The sequence below is a fragment of the Lactuca sativa genome, chromosome 6 (assembly GCF_002870075.4).
Source record: "Lactuca sativa cultivar Salinas chromosome 6, Lsat_Salinas_v11, whole genome shotgun sequence".
NCBI classification, from domain to species: domain Eukaryota; kingdom Viridiplantae; phylum Streptophyta; class Magnoliopsida; order Asterales; family Asteraceae; genus Lactuca; species Lactuca sativa.
In genome coordinates, this window is record NC_056628.2 from 69045965 (window position 1) to 69070640 (window position 24676).

At 41.0% G+C, this 24676-nt stretch overlaps 1 long non-coding RNA gene across 3 annotated transcripts; it reads right to left on the reverse strand.

Moving 5' to 3' along the window:
* Window positions 1-8144: 8144 nt before the first annotated feature.
* On the reverse strand, window positions 8145-12896 carry LOC111877490 (uncharacterized). Of its 3 annotated transcripts, none has more exons than XR_006184273.1 (11): window positions 12354-12896; window positions 12115-12208; window positions 11761-11906; window positions 11553-11656; window positions 10680-11228; window positions 10049-10194; window positions 9834-9952; window positions 9685-9745; window positions 9232-9333; window positions 8400-8585; window positions 8145-8285 (listed from the first exon to the last, which is right to left on the reverse strand). It is a non-coding gene; the product is annotated as an uncharacterized LOC111877490 (long non-coding RNA). The 3 variants fall into 3 exon arrangements; XR_006184271.1 differs by having other exon boundaries at window positions 12350-12896; XR_002845432.2 differs by having other exon boundaries at window positions 12115-12896.
* Between the last annotated feature and the right edge of the window lie 11780 nt (window positions 12897-24676).

The window sequence follows — 24676 nt, forward strand, 5'->3', positions numbered from 1 at the left end:
AAATTGTTTTAAAAATTTACGTCATTACAAGTTGGTATCAGAGCCTTGGTTTGAGGGATTCAGGCGCATCTTCGGATGAATCTGAACTCAAACTGAGGAATTGAGAAAGTTTTTCATAAAATAAACAATTTTTCTAAAAGAGTAAAAGGTTTTGAAGAAGACAGAACGGAGCAGTGTGTACGATCAGCCAGCGCCCGAACGGTGATTTCCTAAAATACCCTTACATTATGTGTTATGTGATATGATTATGATAAGATATGCATGCTAGAGTTGGCTAGGTATTCATACTAGGACTAGAGTGGCCTGATTTTGTGATGCCTTAGCTTAGGAGGGATTTTGCAGCTATGTGATGCTTGAGAGTGAATAGGTAGCAGCGAGGAGCTCATGAGAGATCTACCAAAGGGTAGCCTATGCTAATGAGATGTCGAAGCACTTGTGATATGGGATCCAAGGAGGAGGACTTGGGATGAATACTGATGCGGTGTGAGTGGTAGTATAAGGGCCCGTACTACCGAAGGCACCGTATCAGTACGCAGTCCAAGTAAGAATCCTTTGGGTACTAGGGAACAAGTAGGAATGTGTTATCGAGTGCAAGTATGCTCGAGCGGGTCTCTGATATTTGTATGTTATATTTCAGAGACATCGTGGTTGGGACACGACACACTTGGGAGCAGTGGTGTCAGCGACGAGGAGATCCGTCGATTGATTCATGAGGAGGTGGCTGCTTCCATCCGGGCGGAGATTCCAGAGATTTTCGGGGACATCAAGACCACATTGATTGAGACCTTTGACGAGCGATATGCAGCAGTGACTGAGGCTGCGGCTGCTGCAGCTATTGCTGCTAGACCTCAGGGAGGTGACTCGTTGTTGTTTTGGGAGTTCAGCAACACGAAGCCACCAGAGTTCGATGGGACGCAGGACCCGATTGCTGCGATGAGGTGGATCTCTGATATCGAGGGATGTTTCTACACGTGTTGTTGTCCAGAGCACTTGAGGGTACGGTTCGCTCTGAACCAGCTCCGATTGGGAGCAAAGGATTGGTGGAAGTTCGTGACAATGAGCTTCACTCTAGCAGAGATTTCTAAGGTGACCTGGGAGAGGTTCACCGTCATGTTCAGAGACGAGTATGTTCCCCCGGTGGAGAGGGAACAGTTGATTCAAGAGTTCTTGACCCTCAAGCTGGGTACTGATTCTGTTACAGTTGTTACCAGGAAGTTTCATGAGAGGGCGATGTTTTGCCTTGAGCAGGTGTCCACCGAGCAGGCACGCATGACCCGGTATTTGGGCGTTTTGAGGAGGGATATCCGGGAGTTCGTATCGAACTCGACTTACCAGACATTTGCTAAGCTTCAGGCAAATGCCCGGAAGAGGGAGATTGAGTTGGAGACGCAGGCCAGGGAGGAGGCCGAGTCTCAAAGGATGGATCGGCGGCCGACACAGTCTCAGCCGGCAGCCAAGCGGGCCAAGCCCGCCGATTCAAGATTTGGGGGCTAGAAGGGCCGCACTTGCGGAAAGTGCGGCAAGGGACACGATGGTTTTTGTCGATCTGGTGCTTGCTACAAATGTGGCAAGGAGGGGCATATCGCCAAGGATTGCCCCAAGGGATTTATGGTATGCTTTCATTGCAACCAGATGGGTCACCGGAAGGCCGAGTGCCCGCAGTTGCGTCAGGGATCAACACAGGGATCTGCACCTGCTGCTAAGGTTACTGAAGTTCGGCCGGCAAAGGTCGAGGTACCGAAGGATCGCGGGAGAGCCTTCCAGTTGACAGCGGAAGAGGTCCGTGCAGCGCCCGATGTCATGGTTGATATGTGTTCTTTCATTTATTTATGTTAAATATGAAGTGTTGTGCTTATATTATGATATGCGTAGGTACTTTTCTTGTGAATTATGTACCTGCTTTGGTGTTATTTGACTCGGGTGCGAGTCGGTTATTTGTTTCTTTGGCATTTAGTCAGTACATTAGTATCCGACGAGAGGCGATGAGTTGGCCTCTGCGAGTCTCTATAGCTAACGAGCGAGCGATGTATGCCACAGATGTGATTTCAGGATGTAGACTTGAGATCTTCGGTATGGAGTTCCCGATATCGATGGGGGACGTATGTGTCATAGTGGGCATGGATTGGTTGAGCCGGTTTGGGACTGTTATAGACTGCGAGAGTCAGCTGGTGATGATACGAGACCCTAGTGGGGGAGTGCTTACGGTGTACGACGAGGGTACCCATCCTGAGTCAGCATTTTGTTCGGCTGCGAGGGCGAGACAGAGTCTACAGCAGGGATGTTGTGGGTTTGTGGCCTATGTGATGGACACGCGAGTGGCCGCTGGGAGGCCGAGTTCGGTTGATCAGGTCCCAATATTGTGCAAATTCCCGGATGTTTTTCCCGAGGAATTGCCAGGTGTGCCTCCCAAGAGGCAAGTAGAGTTTCGTATTGAGTTGGTTCCGGGGGCATCACCTATCGCCAAGGCGCCCGACCGCCTTGCACCACCAGAGATGCAAGAGTTATCCTCGTAGCTTCAGGAGCTGCTGGGGAAGGGGTTTATTAGACCGAGTAGCTCACCTTGGGGAGCGCCGATCCTTTTTGTCAAGAAAAAGGATGGTTCACACCGGATGTGCATTGATTACCGGGAGTTGAACAAGTTGACGGTCACGAACCGTTATCCGTTACCGAGGATCGACGATCTGTTTGATCAGTTGCAAGGAGCGTCTTGGTTCTCCAAGATAGATTTGAGGTCGGTATATCACCAGATGAGGGTTCGGGATGAAGATATCCAGAAGACGACGTTCAGGACTCGTTATGGGCATTACGAGTTCGTGGTGATGCCTTTCGGGCTCACCAATGCACCGGCAGCGTTCATGGATCTCATGAACAGGGTGTTCAGGCCGATGTTGGATCGGTCAGTGATCGTGTTCATTGATGATATCTTGGTGTACTCGAGATCTAGAGAGTAACACGAGGAACATCTGAGGGAGATTCTCGGGGTATTGAGGTCGGAGAGGCTCTTTGCCAAATTCGACAAGTGTGATTTTTGGTTACGAGAGGTCCCGTTCTTGGGGCACTTTGTTAACTAGGAAGGGATATTGGTCGATCCGGCCAAGATTGAGGCAGTTATGAGATGGGAGGTGCCGAGATCACCCACCGAGATTAGAAGCTTCCTAGGGTTGGCCGGCTATTATCGGAGATTTATCAGGGATTTCTCCAAGATCGTCGTGCCTCTCATCAAGTTGACCCGTGTCACACCCCCGAACCAGACGGCGGAAACGTCTGAGGGCTCACGTGACTTTAATTGAATATCATCACAATGAATATAAATGAATCGTAACATAAATGTTACCATGCATGAATATATTACAACTGGAATTGTTCACCTCAAGTACATTGTTTTAACATTACACATTCATAGCATAAATTGTTTGAGTACATTTAACAACATAAAATCTAACATTACTTCTTATTACTCTTCCACTTACGTGTTACCTGAGAATACAAGTTATTTTGGAAAAACTTCAACATATGAAATGTTGGTGAATTCATAAGCAATGTTGTGATAAAATGATTTGTGTAGTTTGTAAAACCCAGAAAATCCAATATTTTCTGAAAAGACTTTTGTTTATCAAAGTGTGAAGATCCATAAGTTGATGTATGAATGATTTCAAAAACATATATATAAAGGGTATTTTGTATTATAGTTTTTAAATTTCGAACGAGTAGTATTGAATTCCCCGGAAAACCCGATGTTTTCCAATTGTTGAAATATATTCGTGATTACTGATTTTTGTATTGTCTTAACGAATGAATATTGATTAATCCACATTGTATATTGTCCTAATTTTGTCTACTTTGATTTCTCGTAAGCCTTAACGAACGAAGAGAAGGGGAGCATTATGTCGCACTACTATCGTAAGTACCTTAGGCTGTCGTGGATGCGAAAGACACGATGGTCCGACTCGCATGTGATTACTGTGACCTTACTAGCTTTTCTAACGGGACACTTTGGCCCACTAGCACATAAAAGCTATTGAAAGTCCTTTTATAAAATATTGGGTCATTGAAGGCCCAATAACATATAAGCGTTATCCCTTTGGGCCCAAAGATCATGTTGGTGGGCTTGCAAGGCCCAACAAGCATGATTTGAAACTCATAAGCCCAAAGTTTGTAGATTTACTCATTGTAGTCATCACGTATCTATTGAACAGTTTTGATTTAACGATTGTTGTTTTGCATTGATTCGAGACCGAATCAATTCGTTTATAACGATATTTGGTGTTGAATGTGTATTTGTTTTCCGTTTTGACGGTAGTTGGGTATCTTGTATTTTGTCTTAATGAATTAATTTGTTTAAAGGTATGATTTTGACCTTTTCACTATCTTTCTTTTATAAAAATAACACTTTTAGTCCTTTATATAATAGAATTTCATTTTTAGCCCTTAAAACATTTTCTTGACACTTTTGTATCATAAACTTGTTGAAAAGACAGTTTTAACCCAAACTTAGTTTTGTTAACAGCTTTAGCCCTTCCAGAATGGTATTTCTCGGTTAGACCCCATATTTCGTAACTTTTACAGTTTTGACCCCAAAATCTAAAAAGTTTACATTTTTGGTCCTTTTTGAAATTGAAAAGCATTTTTGACCTTTGAAATAGTTTTATTACACTTCTTATCCCTTTTTTTGCAGAATGTTACATTTCAGCCCCTTTAAACTTTCAAAATTTCGTAATTAAGGGCTTATTGGGCCGAAAAGCCCAAATTTAGCCCATTAAGCTAAATTTTTGCATTTCAAGTCCTTTGAAATTTCTAATATTCAGAAAAATGATTATAGAAACTGTTTTGACCCTTTTGACCCTCAAGAAACCGTGACTTGACAGTTTTTAACCCAAGTTTTTGTATTTTTGACAATTTAAGCCCTAAAATGGGTTTTATACTAGAATATGTTTCTCATAACCTTATAAGCTATTTTTATTGGCTTGATTGGTGTAAAATAACTTAGATTATGTTTGTTTCTTTTCTCATGTCATAGATCTCGAGTTAACATCCATTTTGGTTATGTTTTTATCACAAAAACACATAAAATCACACACATGCATGCATAACATCCATTTTGTGGAAAAATCTTCTTGAAAGCTTCCTTAATCTCGAAAATTTGTCGAAGGAGTGTAAGTGTTCTTGAGAGGATTTGGAGAGAGTGGAGATGAATATTACGAGTGTATGTGTGTGTCTTGTTTCGGCTGAGAGCACAAGAGAGAGAGGAAGAGAGAAGGTGATGGGATAGTGGCATGGAAATATGAGACCTTTGCATGGAGATCCAATATGTAAAAATGAGGTGGCATAGGAAAAGTCAAACCTTCCTTTCTTTTGTGGTTTGGGCCGAGAATGGAGAGGGGAAGAGAGAAGACTTGGGCTTTTTGCCCTTAAGCCCATATTATAGTTAAGTTAGGTGATTTTTGGTCCAAATAAATCAAAGTATGATTTTTATGACCTATTAGGACTAAATTAAATTGGTTGTGACCCATTAAGGCCCATTAAAGTTAACCTGGTGTATTTTGGGCTCCTAAGGCCCAAAAGTATTAAGTTTCATGTACATGAGTCCAATTAGGGCCCATTAGAGAGTTCTAGATTCAAGATGGATACTTTGGAAGTTTATTAGTCCATTAGGCCCAATAAGGAAATCCTAGTCTAAAATGGACTTAAACCGGGATTTCAAAGGTTTCCAATTCTTTATTGACCATTTGTAGTGCTACTATGAAGTATTTGATGAAGTTTTGTTGTTATAGAATAAGCATTATGCATGCTTTCATGTTATTGATTCATAGTTGTTATAGGTATTGTAGTTACAAGGCACCAAAATTTCTAGTTGTGACATCATCCCCCCGTTAGAGGGAATTTTGTACCGAAATTCTTTTGAAAGCTAGATGTGAGAATGCGAGAATAGATGTGGGTATTTCTGCTTCATTTGATCTTCGCGTTCCCATGTGAATTCTGGTCCGCGTCTCACGTTCCATCGAACTTTCACAATTGGAATGCAGTTGTGCTTGGTACGCTTCACCTCTTGGTCCATGATTTCAACTGGATCCTTAATGAACAGAAGGTTCTCATTGATTTCAATCTCCTCTAAAGGAATTCCAAGAGTCTCGTCGGATAAGCACTTTTTCAAGTTGGTGACGTGGAACACATGGTGTACACTACTGAGCTCGGCGAGTAGTTGCAGTCTATAGGCCACTGGACCGATTCGGGCAAGAATCTCGAAAGTTGCAATGTATCGAGGGTTCATCTTGCCCTACTTCCCAAAACGAATCACTCCTTTCCAAGGAGAGACTTTTAGTAACACCCTATCTCCGACTTCGAATTCCAAGGGCTTTCGTCGTTTATCAGCGTAGCTCTTTTGTCTGTCTCAGGACGATTGCAGTCGTGCTCTAATCTGAATTATCTTCTCGGTCGTCTCGCATATAATTTCTGGTCCCGTTAAGGTGTTGTTTGGTGTTTGCCCTCTCGCTAGATGGGTGTCTCCTACCTCAGCCCAGCACAACGGTGATCTACATTTACGCCCGTATAATGCTTCGAAAGGAGCAACTTTGATACTCGAGTGATAACTGTTGTTGTACGAGAACTCGATCAAAGGCAAGTGGGTATCCCATGATCTTCTAAAGTCTATTACACATGCTCGGAGCATATATTCTAGTGTTTGAATGGTTCGCTCGCTTTGACCATCCGTTTGTGGGTGGTAGGCAGTGCTCATGTCGAGTTGTGTTCCCATAGCTTTCTGAAGCGATTGCCAAAAGCGTGAAGTAAATCTACTATCTCTATCTGAGATGATAGATACCGGTACTCCATGGAGTCTCACAATTTCCTTGACGTAGATTCTTGTCAGGCACTCTATCTTGTATGATGCTTTTATTGGTAGGAAATGGGCGAATTTCGTTAGTCTATCAACTATTACCCAGATCGTGCCCAAACCATCCGTCGACTTGGGTAGTTTGGTCACAAAATCCATGGTAATCCTTTTCCATTTCCACTCTAGAATTACTGGCTGCTGTAGTAATCCGGAGGGCTTTTGATATTCCACCTTTACTAATTACTTTAGCACAAGTAAGGCACTTGCTCACGTAAGTGGCAATCTCTTCCTTCATATTTGGCCACCAATAATGTTGCTTAACATCCATGTACATTTTGTCTGAACCCTGATGGATGGAGTATCGCGTCTTGTGGGCTTCGTTCATGAATACCTCTCTGAATCCCCCAAGTTTAGGGACCCATATGCGGTTCATGAAGTAATATGTTCCGTCTTCCTTCACTTCCAAGTTCTTCTCCATTCCACGCAGCGCTTCACTTGTTTTGTTTTCCGCCTTCATGGCATCTGACTGGGCCATTCTGATTTGCGAGGTCAGGTAGGATTGGATGGTTATCGAGAGAGTTTTCACACGATGATTTGAGTATTCTTTTCGACTCAAGGCATCGGCTACCACGTTAGCCTTGCCTGGGTGGTACTTGATTTCGCACTCGTAGTCATTTAGCAGTTCGACCCATCTTCGTTGCCTCATATTTAGCTCTTTTTGATTCAAGATGTGTTGGAGACTTTTGTGGTCGGTGAAGATAGTGCACTTTGTACCATACAGGTAGTGTCTCCAAATCTTCAGGGCAAAGACCACTGCTCCTAGCTCTACATCGTGGGTCATCACTACTAGAAAAACAGCCTTTTATGACGCTCATTGTGCGTCGTAAAAGGCTCAGACGACGCGCAAATGCGCGTCAAGGAAGGCCCTGTCATAAATAGAGACGACGAGCATTTACGACGCTCATTTACGACGCACAATTACAACGCGCGTTTATGACACGCAATGCGTATCAAGGAAGGCCCCGTCATAAAGGAAGACGACACGCATTCGCGCATCGTAACCTTACAACGCGCGTGTTAATGACACGCAGTGCGTATCATGGAAGCCCCTGTCAGGAAAGGTCATGTCATAAATGAAGATGACACACATTTTTGCATATCGTAATTTTAAATGTTAAAAAAAATTATTTATATATTTACTAAATATTAAATGCAAATTTAATATGAAAATTAGTAAATCTATAAATAATATTTTTTTAACAACAGATTGAAATTATCATAAGAACGATAATTCATTTCAAAAAAATATCACATGTCAAACAAGTTACCTAAGCATTACATGTCAAACAACACTACATGTCTAACACTAATAACACTTAAAAACATGTTTTTTCCTGCATTTGGAGCACCCACTATTCCTATATCAGCAACCAACTTTAGGTCCAATTCCAACCACCTGTTAAAGAACAACATTAGATGATCAACATTTGCTTGATTTGATGATTCAACATTAGTTGCCCTTGGACCAATTTTAGGTGTAGAGTGTGGTGTAGCAAGTTTTGAAGGGTACCTTTTTGATGAGAACGCCCTTGCATTGTCGTTCCCCCCTAAAGATAAACATGAAGCACAAACTGAGTTTGCTCTTGTCAGAAGCTGCAATTTCTGCTGTCATGAGTTTGTATTAAGTTTTGAAGGGTACCCTGAGACATACAATCTCCTCCATCTGACCATCTCTTCTCCATACAAGAAACAATCACTTGGTTTTTGTCAACAGTAACAGTATTTAGTAATAGTATTTAGTAAACAGTAACTTTAATTTTAAAATTAAATTTCACATTAGAAATAAAGAGATTTTACATCTTAAATGGGGTTGATTCAATATTCAAGATTCAAGGAATGGGGTTGATCTTACATTCTAAGGTGAAAAAGTTAATATTTTCAAAACATAATGGTTGTTTTCACATATGGGGTTGATTCAAGATTCAAGAAGTAGGCATTTTACATCTTACATCATCAATTATAAAGGCAAAAGGCACACAAGTAAACAAAGGGACATGAATCAAATTTATCTATGTGTTTGTAGGATTAGTCATAGCTAATGAACTACATTATCAAATTACGCAGCAAACAAAGGGATCAAGTGTAGGATTTGATGCTATAATTTAAGAAGGATTCTCCAAAAAGGTATTTTTTTTTATCAAGATTCAAAGAAAATGACACTATCAAATACACGTCAAAAAAATGGTCAAATGCAATTTTCTAAGGATTCATGAATTATGACACATATTAATCCCATGTATGTATCAGGATTGTTTTCATAATTAGGGTTGATTTGAGATTCCAGAAGTAGGGATTTTGCATCTTAAATGACATTATCAAATCAAAAAGAGGAAACCAAATACCTAAGTTGTGTTTTGTTGTGATTGTGTCAGCAATATGGGGTGGAGCAAAAATTGCAAATGTTCTTGAACTGGTTGGCATGCCTAAGTTAACAAGTACCACATCTGCAGGTGGCAAACATGTAGAATTTGTGAGCACTGACAAGTTCAAGGTTTGTATCATATATTTAATTATTCGGTTTACTTTCTTTTTTGAAGTGTTATTGTCTGTAATAAGATTTAGGGTTTGCTTCCATAGAAGGAAAAAAGGGGGTCCTTACAAGCCAATTTCATTGAATATCAAAATACAATACATCAAAATAGGTGACATAATTCGGGTGTTTAATAAATCAACAATAATAAGAATCTTGTCATTAAAATCGTATTCTAGTTTAATGATTTATAAAATAACTAAGAATCCTATCACAGCATCGCCTGTAACCTTTTTAAACTGAGGATAGGCAGTTATTGTCCCACCTTGTTTGGACTTTGATGATAGTTGTTTCACTGCAATGATTGACCCATCCGATAATGAACCCTATTATATATATTACATATTTTATTAGTAACATAAAAATAATAAAATTTGTGCTTTGAACGAATTGACAGTTGAAAGTTGACACCACCTTGTAAACAGCACCAAAACCACCTTTGCCAAGCTTGTTTGACAGATCAAAGTTTTTAGTTGCAGCTTTTATCTGTCTTAGAGTGAATATTCCAGTTTGCAGATCCAGACCTTTGAGCTCTGTTATATAAATAAAATAAAAATCTGTTGTATTAGGTTTGTGACTAGTTTTTTTGCAAATTTAAACGTTCAGACAATATTAGAAAAGGTATTTACCTCTATCTTTCGCATTTTTACCCGTAAAGAAGCCTTTTCTCCACAAGATAAGTATGATTAAAAATACAAAAAAAACACTCCTCCACTAACAATCGCTACTATTAAACTAACTGCAATCTTTTTCCCATAAACAGGGGGGTCGAAATCTGTACAACAATGCAATTTTAGAAAAGCAACCCTCACAAAATTTATAACATAATAAGCTGACATGGAAATGATTTTATAGGTTGTTTTTTTACTTAATGTGGAAAAATATGTATGATTGTTTCTACTTATTCTGAACAGAACGACTTAATGGGTTAAGCAAAATATATGTATGATTTTAATGACAATTTCTTTTTTGAAGTGTTATTATCGACCTAGATTTCCACCTCTTGCTAGTTTCTACTTGAGTAAAGTGGGTAAAAATCAGAAAGCAGAAGGACCAATTTTGTAATTTATATAAATGAAAAAAAGTAGAAAAAACCAATAAAACGTGCAGCCCATTCATCAACTAACCCAACAACATCCAAAGATATATGTAAATTGAAAGAAACAAATAGTCAAATAACATTAAGTACTTGTTTTCTAGCCTCAGATAATGAAGAAAAACAGAACATGTTATGTGGAGCTGAATTTTGACAAATATTACCTAAGGAAAACATCGAAGAGCCAATCCTAAGTTCCTTATGATGAATAAATCAACAGTTACTGTTTCAAGTACATAAGGCCTTTGTACCTTCACAGCAACCAAATCCCCCATTTTCCTTTAATCTACCCTTATACACCTGCCCAAGTGAGGCTGCTACTATAGGAGAAGTTGTGAGCTCTGAAATAATTGAATTCTCTTGATCACCTGATAAATATGCCTCAAAAATTGACCCTTCAGATGGTATCACAAAGAACTTTGGTGAAAAAGGGGGATAGAATCAACGGGAAGTGATGAACATAAGCCATTAATTTAGGTCCTCCATCATAAGTATCTTTAGAACTGGAAAAAGGTTGGGATTTAGGGGTATCAGCTTCATGGGGGTAAGCTGCAACCACCCTTCATCTTCAAAGATGGGATTCTCCTTAGGTTTGTGTATAGAGTTTTGATTGTTTTTCTTCTTGAGTTCCTTGTAATCTTGGACAAGTAAGATTTGATATTCATGATAAGCATCTGGTCCTAAAGGTGATCCGGGTAAGCTAAGTGACCTGTCTGCAATAGCAAGAGAAAAGATTGAAATTGAAATCCATTCAACAATAAGAAATAAAAGCAGAAAGGATGATGATCAGATGAAGTTATCAAAAGTTGTGAAATATCTAATATTTGGGATCATTAAAGAAAGAATCTTAAGGGTTTTCTTAGTTAGATGGAATTCTGGTACTCTAAGGTTGCATTTGTTACACTACACGTGATGGAACAAGTTTAATAATGAGGGTGAGGAGGGCATTCTAGTCTTTATCAAAAATATATCAAAGCAAGCATCAATAAGTTCTAATAATTACAATAACAAGGAAAGATAAAATGACAGAATAGCACCTCTGAGATAGATATGTATATAGTGCACTGGGAAACACATTGAAGTGTGGTTAGACAGTGTAAAATGTATCGATGTGCATCATTCTTCTGATTCCAATAATCACCTAAAAACAGAAAGCAAAAAGAGTCATGGAATTAATCTTCATGTCTAAAAGTATTACCATAATGAAGAAAGAGAAGGAAAAGAAAGCATGATAAGAGTTCCAACATTAGTCAGGGCATTAGCACCATAGCCTCTTCTAGAAGTGCCATGGCAATGTCTGGCCTAATGCTCAATGCTTGCCTACGTTTGAAGTATGCAGGACCCAAAGAGGTTACAATTTCCCTCAACTCAATTGCCCGAGAAACTTCATTCTGATCAACATAATAAAAAACACAAAAGTAAGAATAAGGGAAGCAGAAAAACCTCACAATCTATACATGTACAATATTGATTGACAGTTCTAATTTGGCATATTACTTGTCAGTTAAATATTCTTATTAAATTGTGTCCAGACTAAAGATTTTCGTAATTAACAGTACAAAATCAAACAATCATTTTACAGATTACCATTACACGAACCTGGATGTCACTGGTCGTACCTTCCACTGTAAACCTTCTAAGATCTGAAGCTCCATAACTAGAATATCTTTCACCTCTATTACTAGTGTTTAGTCTGTGTATTAGATCGATGTTATCAAAAAAAATACGCAGTATGTATATGTATATATAGAAGAGAGAGAGAGAGAGAGAGAGAGAGAGAGAGAGAGTGATGGAGAGAGAAAGAAAGAGAGACTTGTAGTTGGTCACGTATTACCTACATCATATCGAAATTGAGGGAATGTTGATTTCATAAGATGACTTTGAAATGGTATATAGAACCCTAAATCACCTTCTAGGTTTAAAAAAGGGGAACCGGAAGTAGATCGATGGAGTTGGGTAGACCGGAGGTGGAGCGAGACTAGGAACACTCAATCGTAGGCGAGATCCAGAATAAGATGAAAAAGCATGTGTATACCTTCTCAGTACTGTCCATGGTGATTGGTCACTTTGAAGGTGTAAGGTCGTGTAGAATAAGAGGAGAGACATATGTGAGAATTGAACTTCTTTATTGTGGAGAGTGAAGCCGAGTCGATCTTCGAAGAGCGGCGGAGCCCGGAGAAAGGAGGCGGAGTAGCAGCGGTGGATTTAGGGTTGAAGAGCTGGGATGTTTGGTTTAAATAAATTGAAATTATCTCCAAAGTAAACCCTAATTCAGAGCTTGAAGGCGACAAAATGGAGAAAAGGATAAAGATTGGCAGCCACACTATTAGGGTTTCTCGGGTACGACATACGAAGGAGTAGATGGAGAAGGAGTAGATGCATCAGGCGGGGTTAATAATTTTTAGGGATTTCGTTTCCCTTTAAACGCGCCTTTCACTAAAATTATAAAACGACATACTTAGACGACGCACTTTTTACGACCGGTTCCCTCCGTGTTTTTTATTTTTTTTTGTCCTGACATTAATTTCAGGGCATGCATAAATGTGTGTCCTCTATCCTTCAAATTTTAAGAAGAGAATACATTATTTTTAGAGCGCCCGCTTTTGTGTATCGTAAATCACTGCGTGTCATTGTTTGCGCGTCATTAAAGGTTTGTTTTCTTGTAGTGCGTGTAATTCACTTCGTGTGTCTTTAGTTGTCGGGACGCGTAAGCTATCACCTTTCCACGCTGCATGAGTACACAGCCTAGACCCTGATTTCACGCGTTGCAGTAGACTATAAAGTCTTCCGTTCCTTCAGGTAGTGATAGCACCGGCGCACTGTAGAGTGCTTGCTTCAGCGATTTAAACGCGGCTTCCTGCTTATCCGTCCATACGAAGGGTACGCCCTTTTGTGTAAGCATGGTAAGCGGTTTGGCCGTCTTAGAGAAGTTTTGGATGAATCTCCTGTAATATCCTGCGAGACCCAGAAATTGACGAATTTTTGTGGGTATTGTTGGGATTGCCCATCCTTCGATAGCTTGGATTTTAGAAGGATCCACATGAATTCCTTCCTGAATAACAACATGTCCCAAAAAGTTCACGCTTCGGAGCCAAAACTCGCACTTGGAGAGTTTTGCGTACAACTTTTCGGTTCGTAGGGTTTCCAGGATTTGTCGAAGATGTTGGCTGTGTTCTTCTTCGCTTCGGGAATATACTAGGATATCATCGATGAAAATGATTATGAAATTATCAAGAAAAGGTCGGCAGATTCGATTCATTAGGTCCATGAATGCGGCCGAAGCATTCGTTAGACCGAAGGGCATTACAACAAATTCATAATGTCCGTAACGAGTTCGGAAGGTGGTTTTTGGAATATCCTCATCCTGGACCTTGAGTTGGTGGTATCCAGATCACAGATCTATCTTTGAGAAGTGACTAGCTCCTTGGAGCTGGTCAAATAGGTCGTCGATTCGTGGAAGTGGATATCGGTTTTTGACAGTTAGCTTGTTAAGTTCTCTGTAGTCGATACACATCCTGAATGTATCGTATTTCTTCTTGACAAAGAGAACTGGAGCTCCCCAAGGTGAGAAACTGCGTCCGATGAATCCTTTATCCAAAAGCTCACTGAGTTGGCCAGATAACTCTTGCATCTCCGCAGGAGCCAAACTGTAGGGCGCTTTGGCGATGGGGGTAGCTCCTGGTACAAGGTCAATTCGAAACTCGACTTGTCTTTCTGGGGGTATCCCCGGAAGATCATCAGGAAAGACATTCGGGAATTCACAAGCTACTGGGATGTCTTGAATGTTGACCTCTTTCTTGGATTTGTCTACTATGTGAGCCAGGAACGTCAAGTCCTTCTTTCGTAGGTACTTCTGCGCTTTAATGCACGAGATAAGACGAAGGTTCGTGCTGGGTTTGTCCCCATAATCAACTAGGGTTTCATGATTTGGGAGATGAAGGCGAACGACCTTCTCGTGACACATAATTTCAGCATGATGGGGGCTTAACCAATCCATGCCGATAATCATATCAAGACTCCTAATGGAAACAGACATTAAGTTTATTCAAAAGATGTGGTGATTTAAGGCTAGGGTACATCCGATATAGATTTCCCCAGTGGATTTTGTCTTCCCATTAGCCATTTCCACCGTGAAGGTTTCATTAAGCTTCTGTGGTTGTTGATTTAACAAGTGTTTGAATTTATTGCTCACAAAACTCCGTTCTGCTCCGGTATCAAAGAGGATGCATGCGTAAGTGTGGTTTAGGAGAAACATACCAGTAGCAATAGTGGGATCCTGAACCGCTTCTCCCTGACCCATAGCTAGCACCCTTCCTGTTCCTGCTTCCCAGGGTTGTTGGTGCTGGGGCAATTCCGACGGATATGCCCTGTCCTTCCACATTCGTAGCAAGTGGGGCTTGATCCCATGTTATTGTTGTTGTTGTTGTTGTTGCGGTTGTTGTTACTGTTGTTGTTTTTGTTTCCTTGTGGTTGACTTTGGGGAGGATAGGTCCTGCAATACTTTGTCGTGTGACCCTTCAGATTGCAACTGGTGCAATGCATTTCCCTGCATTCTCCATTATGGTGGAGACCACATTTGTTGCACTTTGGAAGAGTTCCCAAATACTGTCTAGGAGCACTTGAATTAACTGAGTCTGGAGCATGTGGTGTGAAGGGTACTTGAGTGGTTGCAACATTGAACGTCACTGTTTGTTGCTTCTTTGCCGATTCTGAGCCTTGTCGCCCTTTTCTCTTGTTGTTCTTTCCTTTCTTGTTGTCATTCTCTTTCTTGCCCTCGATTTCTGCTGGCTTCTCGCCCTTTTTGTTGTTGTGGTCGTACAGCTTCTTGGCCAATCTCTTGGCACTGTCGAATATTTCAGGTTTTGCAGCGATCACAATCCCTTGAACTGGGGAGGTCAATCCCCAGATGAATCGTTCGATCTTCTTTCCTTCTGACGTAATCATGCCAGGGCACAATAATGACAGCTCGCTAAACTTTGATATGTATGCATCTATATCAAAGTTTCGGACGGTGAGATCCCACAGCTCTTGCTCCATCTTTTGGATTTCTCCACGAGGGCAATACTCAGCCATCAACATTCCCTTCGGCTCCGTCCATGGCATACAGTTGGCTACAGGGAGAGTCATGGCCTCTATATGTCCATTCCACCGAGTGAGAGCCTGGTCGACAAAGGTGCACACGACAAACTACACTTTCAATTCCTCGGGGCATTCACATATTTTGAACATTGATTCCACCTTTTCAGGGCTATCACACCACCCGTGCCATTAAAGGTTCGCGGCTTGGAATTGGTGAAATCTTTCTAGGAGCATGTTTTGGTTGGTCCTTGATTGATCCCGTTGTTCGAACTCCCTGCCCCTTGTCCGTTGACTCCTCCATTATTCCCTTGCTGAATCTGTGCCATTGCTGCGGTGACCGCAGCAGACATAGCTGCTTGGAATCCAGTTAAGTCAACTTCTGGAGGGGTTGGTCCAGGGTTACCGCGAGTTGGTCGTCGAGGCATCTTTCTGTCACGGAACAGAAAGATGTTGAGTGCCTATGGTTTTGTGAGATTGTGATCCTATAAACTAGGTTTATATCATGTATTTAGGTAGTTTCGTATATCAACATATAAACATAGAAGTATAGCACATAACAAGTAATCACAACAAAAACACATATATTTTTCATTAATAATATTCGTACTTTGTTACATGAAAATTTGCTCTAAAGAGCATACATAAGCGGTGCAAGTTCGACAGCATAACGACTCTATGAGTAGTGTAATCACTTAAACATAGAGCCAGTGGTACATAGTAGATCATAGTACCTAATACTAGGGAATGACAAGGCTAATCCTAGTCATGGTGAGATGTGCCAGGGGGCGGTGCTGTGGAAGTGGACGCTCCCTGTAAGCAAGCCACCTGTCGTTCCGCATCTTGGAGTCGAGAATCCCACCTTACCCGCCTCATGTTGAACTCTCGAATAACCTCTCGGGTCTCCTACTCTGCACGCTCAACCCTAGACCGCATCTGGTGCCTCTGATCGGCGGTGCTCTGAGCTAGGTCGCCAGTGTTCCGCAATCGTCTCACCATGACCGGAAGAGCACGATCGGCCGGTCCTTTATCCCTCAGGTCAAAGAACTCGCGTGACATGCCGAACGGGGGTCGCTGTCCCTGCTGCTTGCTCCACCTCCAAAGGTCGATACCCTAGGGGGGTGTAGGACCAATGGGGACTACTCGATAAGCGGGCACCCTAACCGGATAAGGGGGTTGATGACTTCGGACTCTGCGTCCGAATCACCATCGTCGTCTTCGTTGGGTTCCTCCTCGAGACCTCCTTCGACTTCCTCCTCCTCCTGGTCCACCATTGGCTCGGCAGGTCCGCCTTCGGCTTCCACCTCAGGTTCCTCTTCGGATTCCTCCTCGGGGTCTTCCTCAGGTTCCTCCTCGGATTTTTCCAACCATCTGTTATTCCCTTGATTAGGGAAATAAGGATCTACGGGGTGATGGAAACCATCCATGCTGTCTGCGAGTGTGGATAAACATGCTAATATCATTCCTAAGACGTATAGATCGAGTTGCTGTTCTCTTTTTGGTGATAAAGGGGTATGTTTTTAGGTTTATTTACTATCGCGGTTTCCTCAGGATACATGATAGTTGCACCTTGGAGGAAATGTAGTTGATCAGGCTACATCCTCTCCTTGACACAACCATGTACAGTCCCGACTTACCTGAGATGATAGCATTATCTTGTTGGTTTGGTATTATATTATGTTTCCTAATTCACACAGGCAAAGATGTTTTATAGTTGTGTTTTTATTTGTTTTGTTTTGTTCGGAGTTGGGTTAGTCCCTTTTTGGTTTATAGTTGCATATCAATGTGTAGTTAGATATGCTAGTTCACTATAAACAAAGCTCTGATACCAACCTGTCACACTCCCGAACCAGACGGCGGAAAAGTCTGAGGGCTCACGTGACTTTAATTGAATATCATCACAATGAATATACATGAATCATAACATAAACGTCACCATGCATCAATATATTACAACCGGAATTGTTCACCTCAAGTACATTGTTTTAACATTACCCATTCATAGCATAAATTGTTTGAGTACATTTAACAACATAACATCTAACATTACTTCTTATTACTCTTCTGCTTACCTGTTACCTGAGAATACAAGTTATTTTGGAAAAACGTCAACATATGAAATGTTGGTGAGTTCATAAGCAATGTTGTGATAAAATGATTTGTGTAGTTTGTAAAACCCAGAAAATCCGATATTTTCTGAAAAGACTTTTGTTTATCAAAGTGTGAAGATCCATAAGTTGATGCATGAGTGATTTCAAAAGCATATATATAAAGGGTATTTTGTATTATAGTTTTTAAATTTCGAACGAGTAGTATTGAATTCCCCGGAAAACCCGACGTTTTCCGATTGTTGAAATGTATTCGTGATTATTGATTTTTGTATTGTCTTAACAAATGAATATTGATTAATCCACATTGTATATCGTCATAATTTTGTCTACTTTGATTTCTCGTAAGCCTTAACGAACGAAGAGAAGGGGAGCATTATGTCCCACTACTATCGTAAGTGCTTTAGGCTGTTGTGGATGCGAAAGACACGATGGTCTGACTCGCATGTGATTATTGTGACCTTACTAGCTTTTCTAATGGGACACTTTGGCCCACTAGCACATAAAAGTATTGAAAGTCCTTTTATAAAATATTGGGTCATTGAAGGCCCAATAACATATAAGCGTTATCCCTTTGGGCCCAAAGATCATGTTGGTGGGCTTGCAAAGCCCAACAAGCATGATTTGAAACTCATAAGCCCAAAGTTTGTAGATTTACTCATTGTAGTCATCACGTATCTATTGAAGAGTTTTGATTTAACGATTGTTGTTTTGCATTGATTCGAGAGCGAATCAATTCATTTATAACGATATTTGGTGTTGAATGTGTATTTGTTTTCCGTTTTGACGGTAGTCGGGTATCTTGTATTTTTTTCTTAATGAATTAATTTGTTTAAAGGTATGATTTTGACCTTTTCACTACCTTTCTTTTATAAAAATAACACTTTAGTCCTTTATATAAAAGAATTTCATTTTTAGTCCTTAAAACATTTTCTTGACACTTTTGTATCATAAACTTGTTGAAAAGATAGTTTTAACCCAAACTTAGTTTTGTTAACAACTTTAGCTCTTCCAAAATGGTATTTCTCGGTTAGACCCCATATTTCGTAACTTTTACAGTTTTGACCCCAAAATCTAAAAAGTTTACATTTTTGGTCCTTTTTGAAATTCAAAAGCATTTTTGACATTTGAAATAGTTTTATTACACTTCTTATCCCTTGTTTTGCAAAATGGTACATTTCAGCCCCTTTAAACTTTCAAAATTTCGCAATTATGGGCTTATTGGGCCGAAAAGCCCAAATTTAGCCCATTAAGCTAAATTTTTGCATTTCAAGTCCTTTGAAAATTCTAATATTCAGAAAAATGATTATAGAAACTGTTTTGACCCTATTGACCCTCAATAAACCGTGACTTGATAGTTTTTAACCCAAGTTTTTGTATTTTTGACAATTTAAGCCCTAAAATGGGTTTTATGCTAGAATATGTTTCTCATAACCTTATAAGCTATTTTTCTTGGCTTGATTGGTGTAAAAGAACTTAGATTATGTTTGTTTCTTTTCTAATGTCATAAATCTCGAGTTAACATCCCTTTTGGTTATGTTATTATCACAAAAACACATAAAATCACACACATACATGCATAAAATCACATATAGCATACATATACACATAGATCTACACATTTTCTTGTATTCTCCACCATGAAACATATGAAAATCGAAAAGAGAGGGATATGAAGCTCACCTTGTGTAGTAGTTTCGGTTTTGAAAAGAGAAAAGAAGAAAATTTTGATCCTAGCAAGTCCTCTTGGTAGATTTCGAGTTTAGTGGCTTAGATGATGTAGAATCACAAGTTTGAATAGATTTAGAAGAGATTTTTGATGAAATGAAGTAGCTAGATTATGGATCCAAGCAATATCTTACCTTAGATGATGTGTTTGTGGAAAAATCTTCTTGAAAGCTTCCTTAATCTCGAAAATTTGATGAAGGAGTGTAAGTGTTCATGAGAGGATTTGGAGAGAGTGGAGATGAATATTATGAGTGTGTGTGTGTGTCTTGTTTCGGCCGGGAGCAAGAGAGAGAGAGAGAGAGAGAGAGAGAGGAAGAGAGAAGTATATGGGATAGTGGCATGGAAATATGAGACCTTTGCATGGAGATCCAATATGTAAAAATGAGGTGGCATAGGAAAAGTCAACCCTTCCTTTCTTTTGTGGTTTGGGCCGAGAATGGAGAGAGGAAGAGAGAAGACTTGGGCTTTTTGCCCTTAAGCCCATATTATAGTTAAGTTAGGTGATTTTTGGTCCAAATAAATCAAAGTATGATTTTTATGACCTATTAGGGCTAAACTAAATTGGTTGTGACCCATTTAGGCCCATTAAAGTTAACCTAGTGTAGTTTGGGCTCCTAAGGACCAAAAGTATTAAGTTTCATATATATGAGTCCAATTAGGGCCCATTAGAGAGTTCTAGATTCAAGATGGATAATCTGGAAGTTTATTAGTCCATTAGGCCCAATAAGGAAATCCTAGTCTAAAATGGACTTAAACCGGGATTTCAAAGGTTTCCAATTCTTTATTGACCATTTGTAGTGCTACTATGAAGTATTTGATGAAGTTTTGTTGTTATAGAATAAGCATCATGCATGCTTTCATGTTATTGATTCATAGTTGTTATAGGTGTTGTAGTTACAAGGCACCAAAATTTCTAGTTGTGACAACCCGGAAGGGTGTTGCTTTTTTCATGGGGTCCAGAGCGTAGGCCTCGTTTGAGACACTTAGTCAGAGATTGTGCGATGCCCCGATGCTAGCACTCCCGGAAGGGATTGAGGATTTTGTGGTGTATTTTGACGCATCGATATTGGGGATGGGTGCGGTACTGATGCAGAGGGGGCATGTGATAGCACATGCATTGAGGCAGATGAAGCCTCATGAGACGAGATATCCCACCCACGATTTAGAGTTGGGGGTGGTGGTGTTCGCCCTCTAGATCTGGCGTCATTATTTGTATGGGGTTCGGTGTACCATCTACACGGATCACAAGAGTTTGAAGTATTTGATGGACCAGCCCAATCTAAACATGCGCTAGCGGAGATGGTTGGACGTGGTAAAGGATTACGATTGTGAGATCCTGTACCACCCAGGCAAGGCGAACGTCGTAGTTGATGCCGTGAGCCATAGGGCGGAGAGCGACCGATTCGAGATATTTGTATGTGGATGACAGTGATGACTCCGGTGTTGGACACCATTCGAGGGGCCCAAGTGGAGGCCGTAAGACCAGAAAACCGCAAAAGGGAGCGGGTGATCGGGCAGGTATCAGAGTTCGTTACCGATAGTCGAGGGCTTATGACCTTTCAGGGTCGGGTTTGGGTACCGTTTGTGGGCGGAACGCGTACCATCTTGATGTAGGAGGCGCATAGATCGAGGTTCTCGATCCATCCTGCGGCCACTAAGATGTACTTGGATTTGTAGAAGGATTATTGGTGGCCATGTATGAAGAGGGATGTAGCATGGTTTGTTGAGAGGTGCTTAACATGTCGAAGGGTTAAGGCTGAGCACCAGCGACCGCATGGCTTGTTGCAGCCACTTGAGATTCCCGAGTGGAAGTGGGAACAGATTACCATGGATTTTATCACTAAATTGCCGAGGACTGCTAGGGGTGTCAACACAATTTGGGTGATTGTGGACAGGTTGACGAAGAGCGCTCACTTTCTTGCTATCAGTGAGAGCTCTTCTGCTGAGAGGTTGGCAGAGTTGTACGTGAGGGAGGTGGTATCGCGGCATGGAGTACCGATCTCGATCATCTCAGATCGAGATGTGCGTTCCACTTCCAGATTCTGGAAGAAATTTCATGAGGAATTCGGTACGATGTTGCACTTTAGTACCGCATACCACCCACAGACTGACGGGTAGAGCGAGCGTACGATTCAGATGCTCGAGGACATGCTTCGGGCATATGTATTGAACTTTGTAGGGAGTTGGGATACGTATTTACCCTTGGCTGAGTTTTCCTATAACAACAGCCATCATTCGAGCATTGGTATGCTACCCTTTGAGCTATTGTATGGGAGGAGGTTTCGGACTCCTATTTTCTGGGGTGAGGTAGGGCAGTGTGTGATGGATAGTACAAAGATAGTGCTTCAGACGACAGAGCAGATACAATAGGTCAGACAAAGGTTATTGATCACTCAGAGTCGCCAGAAGAGTTACGCGGATAGGCGTCGATCGGAGCTCGAGTTTCAGGTCGGGGATCTTGTACTCCTAAAGGTGTCTCCTTGGAAAGGAGTGATCCGTTTCAGGAAGAGGGGAAAGATGGGGCCCAGGTATATTGGGTTGTTTAGGGTGATCGTGAGGGTGGGCAGAGTAGCATATCGCTTGGAGCTACCTGCGGAGTTGGACCAGATTCATGACACCTTCCATGTGTCGCAGTTGAGGAAGTGTATAGCCGACGAGTCGGTAGTGGTACCATTGGAGGATATCCAGGTGGATGCGAGTCTGAACTATATCGAGAGGCCAATCACACTCACGGATCAGAAGATCAAGGTTCTGAGAAACAAGGAGGTGCACTTAGTTCAGGTTCAATGTCAGCATCGGAGAGGGTCCGAGCTGAATTGGGAACCGGAGTCGGAGATGCGGGAGCAGCATCCGGAGTTATTTTCGACATGAGACTTCGAGGGCGAAGTCTGGTTCTAGTGGGGGAGAATTGTAACATCCCGAAACTCAGGTAAGCTTTATAACCCCTCTACTTTTGCAAATTGTCAAGATAAGTCCCTTAAGTTGAGCATTGGACTTACGAGTACGCTGGGCGTAATTAAGTGTACGCCACGCGTACTCGCGCGCTTATTTTGGACGCTGTTTCACTTGGGTACGCTGGGCGTACCCAGGGTTACGCTGGGCGTAATGCGCCAAGATGCAAACCCTAATTATGGCTTGTTCACTATAAAAGGAACGTTAAGTCCTTTACCCCCAGCCACCATACTTCATTGAGTGAGCCCTAAGAGAGCAGAAAACCCATTTGAGCTTGTGTGTGTGTTCTTAAGCTTGAAGGTGCCTTCTTAAGGTGAAGAAGGAGAAGAGAAATCCATTGTTGGAGCTAGAAGTTGGAGAGCAAGAGTAGATCCGAGTTCTATAGAGGTTGGAGCTCCTTTTGAGGTAAAAAGCTCAAAGATTTCCTTACATTTCATGATTTTTGTTTATGGACCAATTTTTAGGGATTTTAGTTCAAAGGTGGAGACTTTTTGTGCAAAGGGTCTCCATAAGCTTAGATCTGGCCTTTCCCGGTGTATTATGTGATGAAAGTTCATAAAAATCCAATCTTGGTCGTGGATGTTGAGTCATGCATGAGATATGGACTTAATATGGAAAGTGGAAAGGTGTTTTGAGGGTGTAAGGGCCTTTACAGCCATGCAAAGGCTTAAAGGTTCCGACTTTATGGAATAAGAGGTTCTGAGGGAGTCAGATCTGGAAGTTGGAGAAGTGGCTTAACCGTTTAAGACCAAAATCCATAAAGTAGCTGAACTGGGACTTACGATGGGAGTAATCCCAGTACGCGCAGCGTAAGGGGTCGTGCACCCCGATTCTGTGGAGGCACCCGGTACGCCCAGCGTACATGCTTGGTACGCGCAACGTAACCCGGAGGGTTGACTTTTGTTAACTTTTAGGGTTTGGTCAACTTTAGGGTAATTAAGCCATGAGAGGGGTAAAATGGTCTTTTACCCTCCTGAGAATGATAAGAAAGGAAGGAGTCTTCTCACTATACTGTACCTGGAAGGGTACCTATGTGTGACCAGAAGGTCTTACATGATATGATGTATGTGCTATATGCGGTTATGTGATATGTATGTGCTATGTATGTTATGTATGATGAGGACCGGAAGGTTAAGATGACATTTATATGTTGTATATGTTACGTATGATAAGGACCGAAAGGTCAAGATGATATGGACCGGAAGGTCAAGAGGGTACGGACCGTAAGGTCGATACGGGTAGGACCGGAAGGTCTACCAGAGTGCGGGACGGAAGTCCCTTGAGACACTTGGATCAGAAGATCCCACAGAGTATGGCCTGGAAAGGCATATGTGTGGTATGTGGTATTTTTGGGAACTCACTAAGCGTTTATGCTTACAGTATTGTGTTATGTGTTTCAGGTACTAGCGACGATCGCGGGAAGGCGCCGGCTTGACTCGTACACACACCGATGGATTTGGATATGTTTTGATCTTGGGATGTAATGTTATGGATTGATATGTGACACAAATGATATATTTATAACTATTATGAATGAAAGTGTGTTTTGAATGTGTAAAATTGTTTTGAAAATTTACGTCATTACAGTATGAGAGGATAGAAGATGAGCTTGTGGACATTTCGGACATGGATTGTATCGGTAAAGTTTTCGGATGCCCGAAATCCACTTTAATTGATATCATGTAGGAATATCAGATGTAATGTTGAACTAAAGCAAACTTAGGTCAAATTCATACACTTGTTATGTGTTTTGAGTTTGATTCTTTTGGAGATTTTGTTGTTTGGTGGGTTATTGCTATATTTTCTTCAATTATGTTTTTGTAGTTGATCTCAAGTCTTAATTTAGTTTTCTAGCATCTTAGCCTTGATAATGTTGCTTTGATTGTGATGCTATGAACGAGTATTAAACAATTAAGTTGCTTCAGTTTGTTAGGAGTTGCTTAGACTTAATTCCATTAGATTTGGATGGATGTTTGTTTGCTTTAAGGACTCGTGGAACTATGGTTCATATTTATTATTGGTTCTGAGAAGATAAAGTTCACAGAGTTTTGCTGTGAAAGGGTAACCAAGTAGGAACAAAGGTGCTACAATGGAGCAGATTACACATGTTACATGTTTAACCGGTACCAAGTAAAATAAGGACCATTTAAAACACTAAAATCAAACTTCGTTCCTTTTATGTACCAAAAAAATAATTAGATGGCCTTTTAAAACAAACGTGATAAGTTGGTTGGGCTAATATGACATTTTCCCTTTATATAAATATTAATATATAAATTTGTGATCAATTCATTGTT